Below are 15454 nucleotides of genomic sequence, written 5' to 3' on the forward strand. Positions count from 1 at the left end.
TCCTATTAAAGGAAGCCACATGTTTTCCGATTTCTCTTGAAAGCTTGAAGCACAAAACAAAGGAAAGTATGTATCAAAACTGTTGTACTACAAAGTAAGAAACCTCCTTGAACGTGTAGATGATCTGAGGATGCCCATTATCGTAGCTTCCCCCCAACTCCCCCCCATCACCCTACTCTCTATATCAGCTGTTCTCACCCTGCTACAGACAATAGCCAAGACCTGCTTGGCCAGTAACCATGGGTTCCACCCTTTCCCGGTAGGGAGGGTAGTGAGTGAGATGACAAGGGAGGAGACTTGTAGTACTGGGGGTTAATTACCAGATTTAATTTAGGTATTACCTCACCTCCATCATAACCTTCCTTGCTGCAGGAGGATATACAGGAGAAGAGAAGCACAGCAAGTCACCCATAAAAATAACACATGCTACAGTCCTCTAAATTATGTAATCTGCCTTGAGCACTGATTCATTTACTCTTATGAACGCTAATTGATCGTTACTGTGTATAAACACTGATTGATTACTCCCAGGAATGCTAATTGATTGTTACTATTTATAAATACTGTTTCAATGTTACTGTTTATGAACACTGATTGGCATTCTGATTCATTATATTGTTGACTGTCCTATGTAAAGCGCTTTGGACAAAGGCGCTATATAAAACACAATAAATAAAAATACAATACATTTATTAGTATGAAAGTATCCATCATGATTCAGCTGAGTCAAGAATTTCTGTTCCCACAAAGGATCCAATCCCAAATGGTATGGTGTAGTATGGGTAGGGATCCCTGATCCCTCTCCCATCATTCCTGCTACTGGGCAGGGGCCAGTCACCCAGTAGAGAACCTTCACAAGCTTCTCCCTGCTATGTCCTATTATAGGGAACCCACCAGACCTCTTCCCTGAACAAGGGACCCCAAGGCACTCTGCCATGGCTTGAAAACCCACAAGGAGGTGCTTAGGGGTAAGGGGGCTACATGGCCCTGAGGAACTGCAACCCCAATTCTGGGAGTTCCATGAGGTTCACAGTCCAAGGACCCATCACTCCACAAAGGATCCAGATGTCCGCAAACATGAAAATTCACCAAGCAAACATGAACATCACAGGGAAAATGAAAAGAGATTTAGGAACACCCTAAATAGCCACTAATATACTTTCCTGCACAATAGCACAATAGCAGGCAGCACTAGTCATGCTCAATGCATGGGCAGCTCTCCCTGGCTCGCCATACACACATGACATCCAAAATGTCCACCGGGCTTGATCTAGGTTTAGGCCATTACAATAAACCCCAACTGGACCACTGTGATGCTGGAAGTAAAATCCAATAACCCACCCTCCAACAATTGTAAATCACACATGTGGACCCCCGCGAAAAGCCCTACCCAGGGCTAGGGGATCAGTGCGTAGTTTGTGGAGCTGCCTGGCACCTATTTCTGAGCCCCGGCCCTTATTATCTCAGACTCGGCCTGATTATAATCTGATGTTTTGGCAAATGTACTATTTTAACTGTCAAACAGTCACAAAACAAGTAACACAAGTATGCACTCGCCGCGTATTTCCGAATCCTTGGCAGACTCATTGGTTTTCATGACCTGGATGACCCATGCTTGCACAGCCCTGCTAGTCATCCATTTTCCTAAATAATGATTCGGAATGGGACTGAATTAGTCAGTCTACATGACTTTGGTGCAGGTCGCTGCTGTAATGACGGTCAGAACTGCCATGGAAGAGTGGGCTCACAGCAGCAGAAGTCACCAGCCAACAGTACCAACAAAGAGGGAAGGCAAGGGTAAAGGCCACTGCGGAAGAGGAGTGCCTGTCACAGAGTGCCAATCTATTTAAGAAGGTCTTGCTTTGACAGGCAAGTTCATCGGGTTAGTAAAGATTTTGCCTGCACTTGTTCATCGACGCATCATGGGAGGAAATCACGTTTGCTCTATTTCCTGTGACTCGATGTTCCATTACCACGTATAAAATCAGAGTCACACTTTAACAAAGATTCTGTTTAAAGAAGTATTTAAATGTTTGCCTCGAACCAGGACACGGGCATGTTATATTGGCTGGCATTTTCATATCACACATCTGCCATAGTTCATCCATCACCCTCAGTAAGCCGTTGGGAGTTGCTGATTTAACCCTGTGTATGCGGACAACTTTGGGAGCAGCCATGCATAGTGACAACAGTGGGAGGCGGCCTGATCTCCTCGGTGTGCCACAAGTGTGCTTGAACATTTTGGGCCCTTGCACTTATTTTTCTACAAATTAAGCACTGTGCGGGCTATTCCTATATAAGCCAAGCAGGAAAAGGTTCAAGACAGGAGTGTGAGAGTGCCGGAGAGAGGAAGAAGTGGTTATATCTGAGGTGAAGCAGGTGGTAACATCAGGAGGTGGTGTTATCGGTACGACAGAGGTGATGACATCAAGAAGTCATAGTATTCGTTAGGTGGTTACATCAGGCATTGGTGGTATCAGTGAAGAGGTGTTTAAAGAAGAGTGTGGTGGTATTAGTAAAGCAAAGGTGGTTCCATAAGGAGCTGGTGAGATCAGAAATAAAGGAAGTGGTGAGATCAGAAGGGGAGGGCTTGAGATCAGAAGGAAAGGTGGTGGTGAGTTCAGAAGAAAGAAAGTGATTGTCATAGCAGAAGTGAAGGATGTGGTGATATCAGTAAGAAGACAGGTGATTATAGTAGGAGGTGGTGGTGTTGGAGACCGAATGGAGGAGGTTACAACAAGAGGTGGTTGTGACTGTGGAGTTTGGCTACATATAGATTGTATAGGTGTTAATCACAAAGTGATAGTGACAGTGATGAGGAGGATTGGGTCCAGAATGAGTGGACCAGAGGTGGCAATGGAAGTTGAGGGAGCTTGAGAGACGGAACACTTATTTATTGAGGTGTTGTTAGTAGATACAGGGGAAGGTGAAGTCAATAGGCAGGAGAAAATCCCATCAGTTGGAGGTGCTAGAAAAGCTACAAGTGGAAATGATGCAGAGTTAAGGAGTGCAACATCAGGTTATTGAATGGAAGCTGGAGGAATACCACTTAGTAGATATAACGAGCAGTAAGGTGCAAGCAGGCCAGGTCGGTAGTAGATAGTAGGAGTAGAAACACAAAGTGGTCAGGAAGGACCGAATTGGATCAGAGAAGTTGGAAGGGAAGAAAAAAGAGGGTCCCAGGAAAGAACCGGCCTGACTGATTACCTCACCACCTCTCCCTGACTATCACTAAAAAGACTTTGGTTAAGGTGGTTCCAAAATCCCGCATAGGCCCAAGGGCATCAGAGTCAGTCCAAACAAGACTCAGTGACAGAGTAGACAATGTGCATGGCGACATTCAAAATCTCTTTCAAAATTTTATGTAACAGCGCCTCGATACCTCTGGGCTGCAAGTGCACTATACAAATATAAACAAATAAATTTAAAAAATTCAGCTTTATTATCTTCAAAACAAAGCCCAGACAGCATACAAGCGTTCACATCTCATCTCTCTCAACATATTAATTAAGAACAATTGCTTAAGTACTACAAGTGTGTAATCAATGGTGTCATGCTATAATTTCGGTTTGCAAGACCAATGGGAAATGGGGATAGGTTAGTGAGTTTGGCTACATATAGATTGTATAGGTGTTAAACATTTAATTGGGTTACAAATATTTGATGGCTGAACCAGAAACCACTCCTAAAGTGATTAAAAAAACATCATCTCCACGACAAGTGATACATTGGCATACCTCTTGATGGGCGCCATGACACTAAGGATTCTGATGGGTTGGCTCACTACTAACCAACCTTGGACACTCGATAGGTCGTCAAGATATGAGCCAGATGCAAAGTAGGGGGAGAGAGGCTCATGGAACTTTCTTCCTTCAATAGAAAATGTACCCTCCCTCATTCTCAGGCCATGAGACCGGGCAATCCCTTTGTACTTGGCCTTGCATGGTGCCCCATCTCTATGTGAGTGTTTAGGGTGTAATGCAGGTGTCCTATCTATGTTCAATTCTATGAATGACCAGTGTTCTCAATGCATGGGTCACGTGCTACGAGGCCATGCATGAAATTGAATTACCTTCTGTTTATTAAGATGTGTGTTGTGTTTTCTTTTGCCACTGGAGACCCTATTGAGTTATTATAAATGAAGTCTTTTGGCTTACTGTTTTGTTGCAACTGGCTAACAAAGGTTGGTTGTGCTCTTATAAAACTTCAATTAATCTGGGAGTATATTGCTTGCATCTTGGGAATTACTATCTCGTGCCTTCGTTCAGCCGTACCAATCATCCCTTATTTCACTTTAACCTTGGCATTATTGCTAGCTACTGTCTACACTCTGCACCGATATGTATTTCTGTGGATTCAGCCTTTTGAGTTTTCCCGAGATCTTGAGGCCTGTTCTTATTCAAAGGCATGCTGCAGCTTCCATTTGTAGGAAGATGGCAGCCCAATTACACTTGTTTCTGTATTAGCAAGCTATATTTGTGGGTCATTTATGTTGCCTTCACCTTATACATTGGTCGTGTTAGTGTTCTTCATGTCTGTGAATGCTATGTTAATATTCCTCATGTCTAAATGCATAATATTAGCTATTATATGTGTGCTTCATGTGAAATGCATGTTTGCTTCATGTCTACTGCATGTGCTGTTATTGTTACAATGTTAGTTTGAATGTTTTTATCATCTTCAGCTCACATTGTTCCCAAACCCTGTTGTACCTGTGGGGGATTAGGGCGAAACGGTTGTCTCAGTGAGTAACGTCTCTTACCTTTGCAGTATTGGTGCAGGGGAGGGGCAGAAGCTATGGATGACATATTTATCTTCCTCCTAATATACCCCCCTCTGGACGAGTCCTCAACCACATGCATTCTTCTGCTCTCCCCCAGATAGGTGTTTGGGGTCAGAAATGAGAGGCGGACACAGAGTTGTCATTTTTTCATTATCAGACATCAGACTGATCTTTAGTTTTAGTTTCCTAAGTAGGGAAATTCTCTTTAGGATAGGGACAGAGAGGCCTTTATCCAACCATTTTATTTTAATAAATAATAATTATTATTAATATGGTATTGGTATGGTATTGGTATGGTATTAATATTATTATTCATGGTGTTCATTCATTTTTAGCTTCAGATATTACTTACACCTCTTGCTCTTGCTTCTCTTCAACTGTGCTTACTCCTTCTCTGAACTCCGGTATCCCCCATGATTTTCTTGCTCACTTATTTTCCAGTCAACCTTATCTTTTACCTTCTTTCATTACTTTTTCTTTTATATCTCTTTTTTTTTACATCTTGTGCTCTATTATATGTTCCTCTCTCTTTTGTCGTCTTCCCTCCCTTATGTCCTTCCCCTTGTATTCCACTGTTATCACTATATTTTATAATTTTTTTGGTCATTAACGTTTTGAAATTCTTACAATCATACTTGTGGCTGCATTTGATTGTTTTATTAATATCTGCTTATTATCCTACATATGGCATTATCTTTCCCATCTCTCCAAATGTTGATTACATTTGTCACATGGAATGTTAAAGGGTTAGGTCACCCAATAAAACGGACTACGGTTATCTCCCAACTTGCTAAGCACAAACCCGACATTATGTGTATTCAAGAAACCCATTTGAGTTCTGATAGTGAGAATCTCAAGATTGGAGCCCCTTGGATCAGTCATACATTCTTTTTCGAATGCTTTGGATAAGAAAGGCGGTGTCTCATTATTAATTAATAAACATTTCAACTTTTCATTAGTTGAAGAAGAAAAATACCCTGAAGGTCGATGGATTCTTGTGGATGCAATCATTAAAAACCTACCCGCTACCATTGTTAATTATTATGGGCCCAATGCTCCCAACCCCCTTTTTCGGTCCAATTTCATTACAAAGCTTTCTTTAAAAAGTACAGACAAACTCATTTTTTGTGGTGACATGAACCAAATTATTGACTTCGCCCTTGACCGCAAATCCTCCTCGAACTTTATCAATTCCAAAGCTTGAAACAGTTTCCTAAACTTATTACAAAATCTAAATTTAATTGATTCCTGGAGTTTTTGCCATCCTGACACTAAATATTTTACGTTCTACTCCCCTCCCCATCAATCCTTTTCCAGATTATACTATATTTTTGTTAATTGCTCAATAACTTCTACAATTTTAAATTCAGACATAGGTCCCACTACTATTTCAGATCATGCAACTGTTTCTACCACTCTTGAATGGTCACCCATTACTAAACTTTCCCCCAAGATGGAGATTTAATTTGCTTTTGCTTAAAGACAAATCCTTTTTCAACAAAACAAACTCTTTCATTAAAGAATTATTTTTTAATAACCGCCCTGAACATACCTCCATGAACAACAACTTGGATGCTTTTAAAATAACCCTATGAGGATTAATTATCCAACGTGTTGCTATTAAAAAACGGCAAGCTGAACTCACTACAACAAACTCATAACCTCAATTAAACAACTTCATATGATATGATATGATTTGGCATTTATAATGCGCCTATACACAAGTGTTTCAAGGCGCAACGAGGCAAGGGAGGGGAACAAAGGGAGGACGTACAACGATCCTACTAGGCCAGGTGTCATTCAGATCGCGCAAGTGCATGGGAAGGGGGCAGGGAAAGTGCAGTACATGGGAAAAGATGATAACAATAAAAGTAAATGGCCAGCATGTGGTAACTGCATGGGTAAGTGCGGGCATCAGGAGTCAAGGGCTGGTAGGGTGACTGTAGGGATACAGAAACAATCCCCGAGTGCAGGGGTTGCTGGGTGGGAAGTGCAGGTGTGTGACGCTGGCAGCGGAAGGACTTGGGCCTGAGATCAGGGGGTGTCCAGGTAGTCAGTGCAGGTCCGGTTACAGCCAGGAGGTCAGCAGAGAAGAGGAGGAGAAAAAGCAGGAGAAAAGAGAAAGGTTTTATGGTGCTTCCGGAACCAGAGATGGTTCTCCTCAAGTTTAAGGGGGGCAGGGAGACTGTTCCAGAGAGAGGCACCCACCGAAGAAAGAGATCTACTACCAACTCGTTGCTTGGAGAAGCAGCAGACCCTGAGGGAGTTGGAGACGGATTAGTGAAGGGCTCGAGAAGGAAGATATTTAGGAAGAGAGAGTTGATGCAGAGGGTTTTGAACTTAATCCTCGCAGCCACTGGGAGCCAGTTCAGAGATTTCAGTCCTGGAGAAATACGATCCCTGGGCTTGAGGCCAAGGACAAGTCTTGCAGTCCTGTTCTGGATAGTTTGCAGAGGGCGCAGAGTAGAAGCAGGCAGATTTCGATAGAGGCTGTTACAGTAGTCCAGCCTCGAGAGAACCAGGGCTCTGGAGGCAGTGAGCTTCTGGGGGAAGGAGAGGAAAGGAAGAATACCTCTGAGGAGGTGCAGCTGGTAGTGTGACTTCATAGAGATGTCAGAGATGCGAGGAGAGAGGAGAATGTGGAGTTGAAGATGACCCTGAGGTTTTTAACCTTGCAGGTGGGAGCAGGAAAAGGGCCAAGAGAGGCTGGCCAGAGAGTTACAGGGAAGGAGGGAGCGGGTGTGCAGATGAGTAGAATCTCAGTCTTACTGGCGTTAAGGCAGAGGTCAATGGCGGCACACCACTCCTGGATAGCAGACAGACAGTCAGAGATGAGAGAAGGAGAGGAGGAGGCCGAGGGTAGCCTGAAAATGAGCTGGGTGTCACCCGCATAGCACTGAAAGTTGGGGCAGAGAGCGGCGATGTGGTGGGCAAGGAGTGCCAGGTATTGGTTGAACAGCCAGGGAGAGAGGTTAGATCCCTGGGGGACACCACAGGTAGAGAAAAAGATAGCAGAGAGGTAGGACCCAAGTTGGACCTGGGAGGGTTGGTCGGAGAGGAAAGAAGTCAGCCACGCCAGAGCCTGACTAGTGATACCCAGGTTATCACGGAGAAGGTTGAGCAGGATGGCATGGTTGACAGTGTCAAAATCAGAAGAGAGATCAAGCAAGATGAGGACGCAAGGGGTGTTAGAGTCAAGGTTGGAGAGCAGGTCTTCACAGATGTTCAGGAGAGCAGTTTCCATGCTTCTGGCAGCTCTGAAGCCAGACAGATGGTCATGAATGCAACCAGCAAATTTAGTGTGGAGATTAAACTGGGAGATGGCTAGTTACTCCAGGAGCTTGCCCAGGAAGGGAGTGATGAAGATAGGGTGATAGTTAGTCAGGCAGGAGGGGTCGGCAAAGGGCTTCTTAAGAAGTGGGTGCACAAGGGAGTGCTTCAGGGGGGGTGGGAAGACTCCAGTGGTGAAGGAGTGATTACAGAAATCATCCAGGGCAGGAACCAGGGAGTCGATGTGGTCCTTGATAGTTTTGGAGGAGCAGGAGTGAACTTGTTTCGACAAGACTTTCATAGATCGGACTTGTCTAGAAACCTCATCCGCAGAGAACAGGGGAAAAACAGAGAAGGAGGGAGAGGAGGTGGCTGCAGAAACATTCTGAACAATCCTAGTACATAAGCCTGGATCCTATCACCATGAAAGCTCTTATGACTAAACGTATTGAGTTTAACAAGATTTGTACTGAAAAAGCTGCTAACTCCTTACTTAGTTATATAACTAAACTTCACTGTGGATCCAACAAAGCTGGTAAAATGCTTGCATCTTATTTAAAAAAAAGAAAAATCCCTTATTACTCATATCATTTCCTCTGAGGGCAACAGATTAACTAAGCCAAAAGACATTAACAATGCCTTTCTTGATTTTTATTCCAATCTCTATACCGCTGATTCGTCTATTAACAATTCTGATATATATTCTTTCTTTGAAAAACATAAAAAGGAAAATCTCTCTAATCTGATTGACCTATCTCCTCTTGACACACCTATCTCCCTTACTGAAGTTAAACAAGCCATACTTGATCTAAAGCCAAATAAAGCTCCTGGTCCCGACGGGTTCACCAATGATTTTTTTAGAAAACTTTCATTGATTCCATTGCACCAAAACTTTTAGAATTATATTCTTACTTTGTCGAAATTGGTCAGAGCCCTGTCTCTTTACGTGAGGCTCTTCTAGTACTGTTTCGCAAACCTGATAAAGACCCTTCTTTAAATAAAAAACTACAGACCCATCTCTCTTATTAACTCTGATGGAAATACTTTCGCCAAAATCCTTGAAAAACATCTAAAAGTATAGCTTCCCAAACGTATACACCCTGATAAATCTGGTTTTATTAAGAATCGTTATGCTTCGTCCAACTACAGACTTTTATTTAACGCACTCTCTCATTCTCAAAACTCTCATGACCCTTTAGCCCTCCTTACTCTCGACGCTGAGAAAGCTTTCGATTTTATCTCTTGGCCTTTCATGTTCCACTCTTTATCCTGGCATGGCCTCCCTCCATACTTTATTAATCTAGTCAAAATTCTTTACTCTTCTCCTACCACTCGCATTCTTATTCATAATTCTCTCTCCTCCTCCTTCCAAATAGAAAGAGGAACTCGCCCTGTTGTCCCCTTTCTCCCTTACTATTCAATCTAGCTTTAGGACCCCTTCTCCAAAACATTAGAACGAATGCCAGCATCAAAGGCATTTTTATAAATAATAAAGAAATTAAATTATCTGCTTATGCAGACGACATCTAACTCTACCTTTCTAATCCTGCCTCCTGCATCCAACACTTAATATCTACCACAAAAAACTTCTCCTTCATGTCTAGTTACAAGTTTTTCTGGTTAGTTGTCCCTCTATCAGGGCTGCCAAACTTTATTAATTCCTATATGAACCTCCTTCTCCCACTTTACTCAACATTAGTATCATTAGACAATGGGAAACAGATTGGGACCTACAACCTACCCCAGACCACTGGACCAAAATTTGGAAAATGTGTCTCTCAACTTCTACTGCTGCCAACCTCACCCAAACCCATTTATTCATTTTTCACCAAGCTTTTCTTACCCCTTCGCGTATTACCAAAGCTGTAGACAATGTATCCAGTAATTGTTGGTCATGTAATGAATATAATTCTGATCTTGTTCATTTAATTTTCAAATGCAAACATGTTCATACTTTCTGGTCTATGATTTGGTCATGCTTACAATTAATCTTCCTTTTTTACAGAACTCGGACATTCACTAACCTGATGATTGGCTCCATTGTTACTCCAACCATTAGTCAGATTGATTCCCCTTCTCTGTTTAATCTGTTTAGAAGTACTGTTTTTCATAATATTATGTATAATTGGAAGAATGCTACCCACTTATCGTATTGCACCTGGTGGAACCCTATTTGCTCCACCCATTGAATAGAAAAATGCTGGGCTTCTTCTTTTTTTTTATGATGTGCATAAATTCAACAAAAAATGGAATGTGTTTGAACAATGCCTTAACACTTGTGATTGAATTTTATCAGTCTTCTATTATGTTTTACCCTTACCTTTCCTTCCCTACTATCTTATGTCCTGTTTCTTATGTCTATGTTATTCTCCCTGGCTTGTCTTGATTACTATTCAACTTCAATAAGTTTATTGATTCTATCTTGATCAATTGGTTTTTGATCAACTATATTTGTTCTGATACTTAAGATCATAAAATTGTTTTAACATGGTTTACCATTTCTTGTACCATTTGCTTTATGCTAATCTATTAATAAAAATGTTTAAACAAAAAAAAGAGATTCTGTCATAGCTGTCAAACAAACTGTGCATTTCCTGTCCAAGCACATTAGCAAAATTGTCAGCATTAGTACAAGCCTGTGTGAGAGGAGCACTGGGAGTATGCAGCCAGCATCCCATCACTCGCTCATGTGGAGTCCGGTGATTGTCAGAGCCTGGCTGATTGTCTAAGGCAAATAGGGCTAAAGGAAGAAAATGTAGCCAACTTGTTTCCAGAGTGTCCTTTAGTTTGGCAATTCTTTCTTTTATGAGACCATAGAGGTGCTCACATATGCCGTTTGCTTGGGGATGATAGGCTGATGAGAATTTCTGCTTTACTACTAAGAGGATAGTAATGTGCTCAAACACCACATTTAACTTTCCACAGTGAGAATATAAAATATGATGGAGTGAAACATTTTTGAAGAGATGGAGTACATTTAACAGATGTTGTAAATGAGATTCGTCTTTCCAAGGTTCAGAATGCTTTGAAACTGTTTTTGTGGAAGAAATGAATAAGAAAGAAGACTATTTACACAAAGGTTCCTGTGGGGAGGAGGGAGGTGCAGGATCGCAATGACAACCCTACAGAGGGAGTATGAAGGAGGGGGCATCAGATTGCCAGATTTTTTTTAAAAACTACTTAGCAGGGCAACTGCAATTTGTGGTCAAATGGCTGGGGGAAGACGAATCAATAGACAAAATACTTTTCCAGCCAGCACTGAAATCATACTACCTACGAGAATTACCATGGATCGACAAATCCCTGCTCAGGACCCTGCCAAACATGCTTAAGCTTGCAACACATCTGTGGGCGAGGGCGTGGAGACTCCAGAGGGCAAAAGATCCCTGCTCAATACAGATCCCATTAGCGGAATTACTAGGCACAGACACAAGTGCACTCGCAACATACAGATCCCAATGGGAAACCAAAGGAGTACCGCAAATAGGAGATCTGAGGGTGGAAGAACAATGGATGGAGTTACAAGACTTGCTGGAAGAATATGACATACACAAAGGTCAATTCCTCCTACATAACAGAATAATATTGACAATTAAGAAGAGGTGGCCGGAATGGCCAGAGCAAGAGGACATAGGAGGAGAACTAGATGCATGGTACGATATATCATAAGGGAGACACACAACCTCCAGGCTATACGAACAATTGCTATGATCCAATAATTCGCAAGCGCTACACATAAGAGGACGCTGGGAAGAAGAACTTGGAAGACCCCTTAGCAATCAAGAATGGACCATGGCATTGAAATACTCCAAAAAAGTATCGAGGAACGCAAGGTTCAGACAAGCACAATTATACACCACACACAGGACTTACCTCATGCCCAAGAGGATGAATAGAATGAAGCTGGGAGACCCCCGCACATGCCCCCGCTGCTCCAACGAGGAAGCAGACATGATACACATGTTTTGGACCTGCCCAGTGATACAGGTCTTTTGGGATAAAATCAGACATAAAGTGGCCAGAAGTGGACTCCAAATACAAGCAGAAAACCCTGAACTGTACCTGCTGGGTCTATTCCCAAGAGGAGGCAGACACAGGTCGCACCTTGCAAAAATGAAAGACCTAATATGCATACTAGCTAAACGGCGGATAGCAATGGCGTGGAACACAAAGGAGGGACTGACAATAGACTCATGGTGGGCAGACCTCAGGAAATGGGCAATGGCAGAAACGACAGTGTTGATACGAGCGGTGTAGAAAGGAGAAGGGGAAACAGGACAAAAACTAACAGCATGGAACTCCCTGATACAGGATCTGTTCGAACATAGAGAGGAAAGTGAAGGGCATGATCCTAGAAGGGAAGAGGAACAATAGAGAAAAGACACTTGAGGAGCCCCCAAGAGCAGGAGGACATAAATCGAAAAACGTTAAGACTGCCACGGGCACAGAGTTAGCCTAAAATAACACGAAAGCCAGATCACTCTTAGATGGAAGATGAGAAGGGATACCCACGTGGAGTTCCAAACAGCTAGTTATGTTATATGTTATATGTTTTATTTGTTTTGTAATGTTATTATAAAATCAATAAAGAGTTTTAAAAAAGAAAGAAGACTATTTAGAAACACATGTGCTAGTAGCAGAAATAAAGAAAACACAAAACATAAAAAAGCCGTAAAAGAAAAAAAGGCTCTTTCAGAGCCACCACAATATTGAGGAAAAAAAGTAGTAAAGTGAAGTTAAAATAACCTCCTATTTTAAAACACTGTTGTCTGTGGACTATTACACCATCCGTGGGCTACATAGGGATAGAAAAGGAAGGGAAGTTACAGTGTTCGGTGGTGTAATGTGCATGGAAGTGTTAAAGCCCTGAGTATGGCTGAAACACTTAGCATGCATGTTACACTTTATGTTTTTTTGTTGCATGATAGAGAAAAGTATTGGGACAGAACATTATTTCTGTCACTTTTTCTTTATCTCTACTATACCAATGCTTCTTTTTTTAAATTGCCATTAGCATACAACATAATGCTAAAGAAAATGTTGGAGAATCATATTGAGTCCAACTACTTTATGCAAAAATATACAGCAGATAGATTCTATAAGATTACCTTTTTTTTGTTCTAATTTATTACTGTCAAAGTTGGTTCCCAATGATTTTGTTTCCTGGAGCCACAGAGAGGCAAAGAAGGAAGGTGGGAGAGGGAAGGGAGGGAAAGGGCACCAACCACCAATAGGGAGGGACAGGTGAACAGAGGAAGATGTTGTGTCTGATCTTAAATCTAAGGCAGGGGGAAATGCTTCCCATGCTCCTTGACAGCAGCCTCAAAGGCACAGTGAAGCTGCCCCCACAGAGTCTTGTGTCACAGTACAAACAGATAACTGTTGTCCTTCAAAGGTAAGAATTAACAGCCTCTTGTATGGCCCGCAAGGCAATAGGAGGAATCCTCTGCCCCACACCTGTAGATTGTGTGGTGGCTGGAGCAATTGAGGAAGATGGGGTAGAGGAGGTGAGCCTACTACCTGAGAAAGTGACAGACTTTCTCAGAGCACACGAGTGGAATGTGTGGGTGTGGTGGTGCATAGAGGTAGTACCAAAGGAGTACTGCCCATGTTGTCTGTGAATGAGTGTGGCTCCTTTGGCACCCCTCCTACAGTGGTAAAAAACTGCCACACCCATTATTCATTGCGGCTGTTCGTGGTAGGAACCTCGTCTACCTCATCTTAATTTTCCTCTTCCTCCTCCTCTGCTCCAGTGCCCCTGTTCTCCTGTCCATTATCTCCAGTTGGTGGTGGTGGTGGCCCTTGAGGAGGAGGGATGACCATGGCCATGCCTTATGCCATTTCCCAATTGTTTGCTGCAGCTCTCCAAAAGAAGGTCCTCTCAGGATCTCTGCCTGCTTGAGAATGACTACAAGTAATGGGGGGGGTCCCTTCAGAGGAACTGTCTGCAGACCTTACTACTGTCTGTGGACTCAGGAGTTTAAAATACAACTTGGAAACCTGTGAAAAGTTGAGAAATCAACTAAGAATGGCACAAGGAGGTGTTCAAGGGTAAACTTTCAACTTCTAAAAGTCTTAGTTTGGCCAAAATGCAGTTTAAAAATGTCAGTGAAGCACGGACAGTGGTCGCGGACACGTCATCGCACTGCACAGGCACGTTCACGTGGTGACATTCAAGCCTCCATGTTGTTGTCACACAGCTGTGAACGTCAGAGATGTAAATAACTGCATAAAAAATTGGAATAATTAGAATATTTCTAGCACGTGGAAAAATTGTGATGTTTCAACTTCAACCTTCCTAGATTGGCCAAAAATATGGTTTAAAAATGTTCACAGAGCACAGACACCAAGTGCAGACACATCATTATGCCACACATGTGTGGCCACATAATGACGTTCGCGACTATCTGGGATGGTGGTGTGAGGTCCGCAGACCACGGCACGGAAACTTGATGGGCACATGTGCAGTTAAGTCTGCGATCGGGCGTGGCCATTCATTGACTAATTAAAAGTGCATCATGCGAGAACGGACATGATATGATATGATATGGCATTTGTAACGCGCCTATACACAAGTGTTTCAAGGCGCGATGAGGCAGGGAGGGGGGAACAAGGGGAAACAGACAACGATCCTACTAGGCCAGGTGTCATTCAGATCGCGCAAGTGCATGGGTAGAGGGGAAAGGAAAAGTGCAAGAGGGAAAGGGAGAGGGGACTGGTGGCAAGTGCAAGATAAGTGCAGACAAGTGCTGGGAAGGGGGGCTGTAGGGATACAGAGACAGTCCCGCAGTGCAGGGGCTGCCAGGGAGGCAGTGCAGGGGAGAGTGGCTGGGCCAAGGACTGAGATTGGTGAGTGGCCCAGTTGCAGATTCAGTGCAGTTTCAGTGATTTAGCAGGGGAGAGGGGGAGAGAAAGCAGAAGCAAAGAGGAAGGTTTTGAGGTGCTTTCGGAACCGGAGATGGTTCTCCTCAAATTTCAGGGAGGCAGGAAGGATGTTCCAGAGGGAGGCCCCTACTGCAGAGAGAGATCTCCCCCCAACTCGTTGCTTGGAGAAGCGGCTGACTCTGAGGGAGTTGGAGGCGGATGAGTGAAGAGCTCGAGAAGGAAGATATTTAGGAAGAGAGAGTTGAAGGTATTTTGGCCTCAGGCCCCAGAGGGCCTTGTGGACAATGCAGAGGGTTTTGAACTTAATCCTCGCAGCCACTGGGAGCCAGTGTAGCGATTTTATTCCTGGAGAGATACAGGCCCTGGGCTTGAGGCCAAGGACAAGTCTCGCAGTCCTGTTCTGGATGAGTTGCAGAGGGTGGAGAGTAGAGGCAGGCAGATTTAGATAGAGGCTGTTACAGTAGTCCAGCTTCGAGAGAACCATGGCTCTGGAGACAGTGAGCTTCTGGGGGAAGG

At 43.2% G+C, this 15454-nt stretch overlaps 1 protein-coding gene across 5 annotated transcripts in view; it reads right to left on the reverse strand.

The window, feature by feature from the left end:
• Positions 1-15454, reverse strand: part of CRB1 (crumbs cell polarity complex component 1) — a 1156197-nt gene that overhangs the window by 455005 nt on the left and 685738 nt on the right. The gene's annotated exons all lie outside the window — the stretch shown is intronic.

Source organism: Ambystoma mexicanum, chromosome 1q, assembly GCF_040938575.1.
Source record: "Ambystoma mexicanum isolate Mex_15411 chromosome 1q, UKY_AmexF1_1, whole genome shotgun sequence".
In the NCBI taxonomy this organism is placed as follows: domain Eukaryota; kingdom Metazoa; phylum Chordata; class Amphibia; order Caudata; family Ambystomatidae; genus Ambystoma; species Ambystoma mexicanum.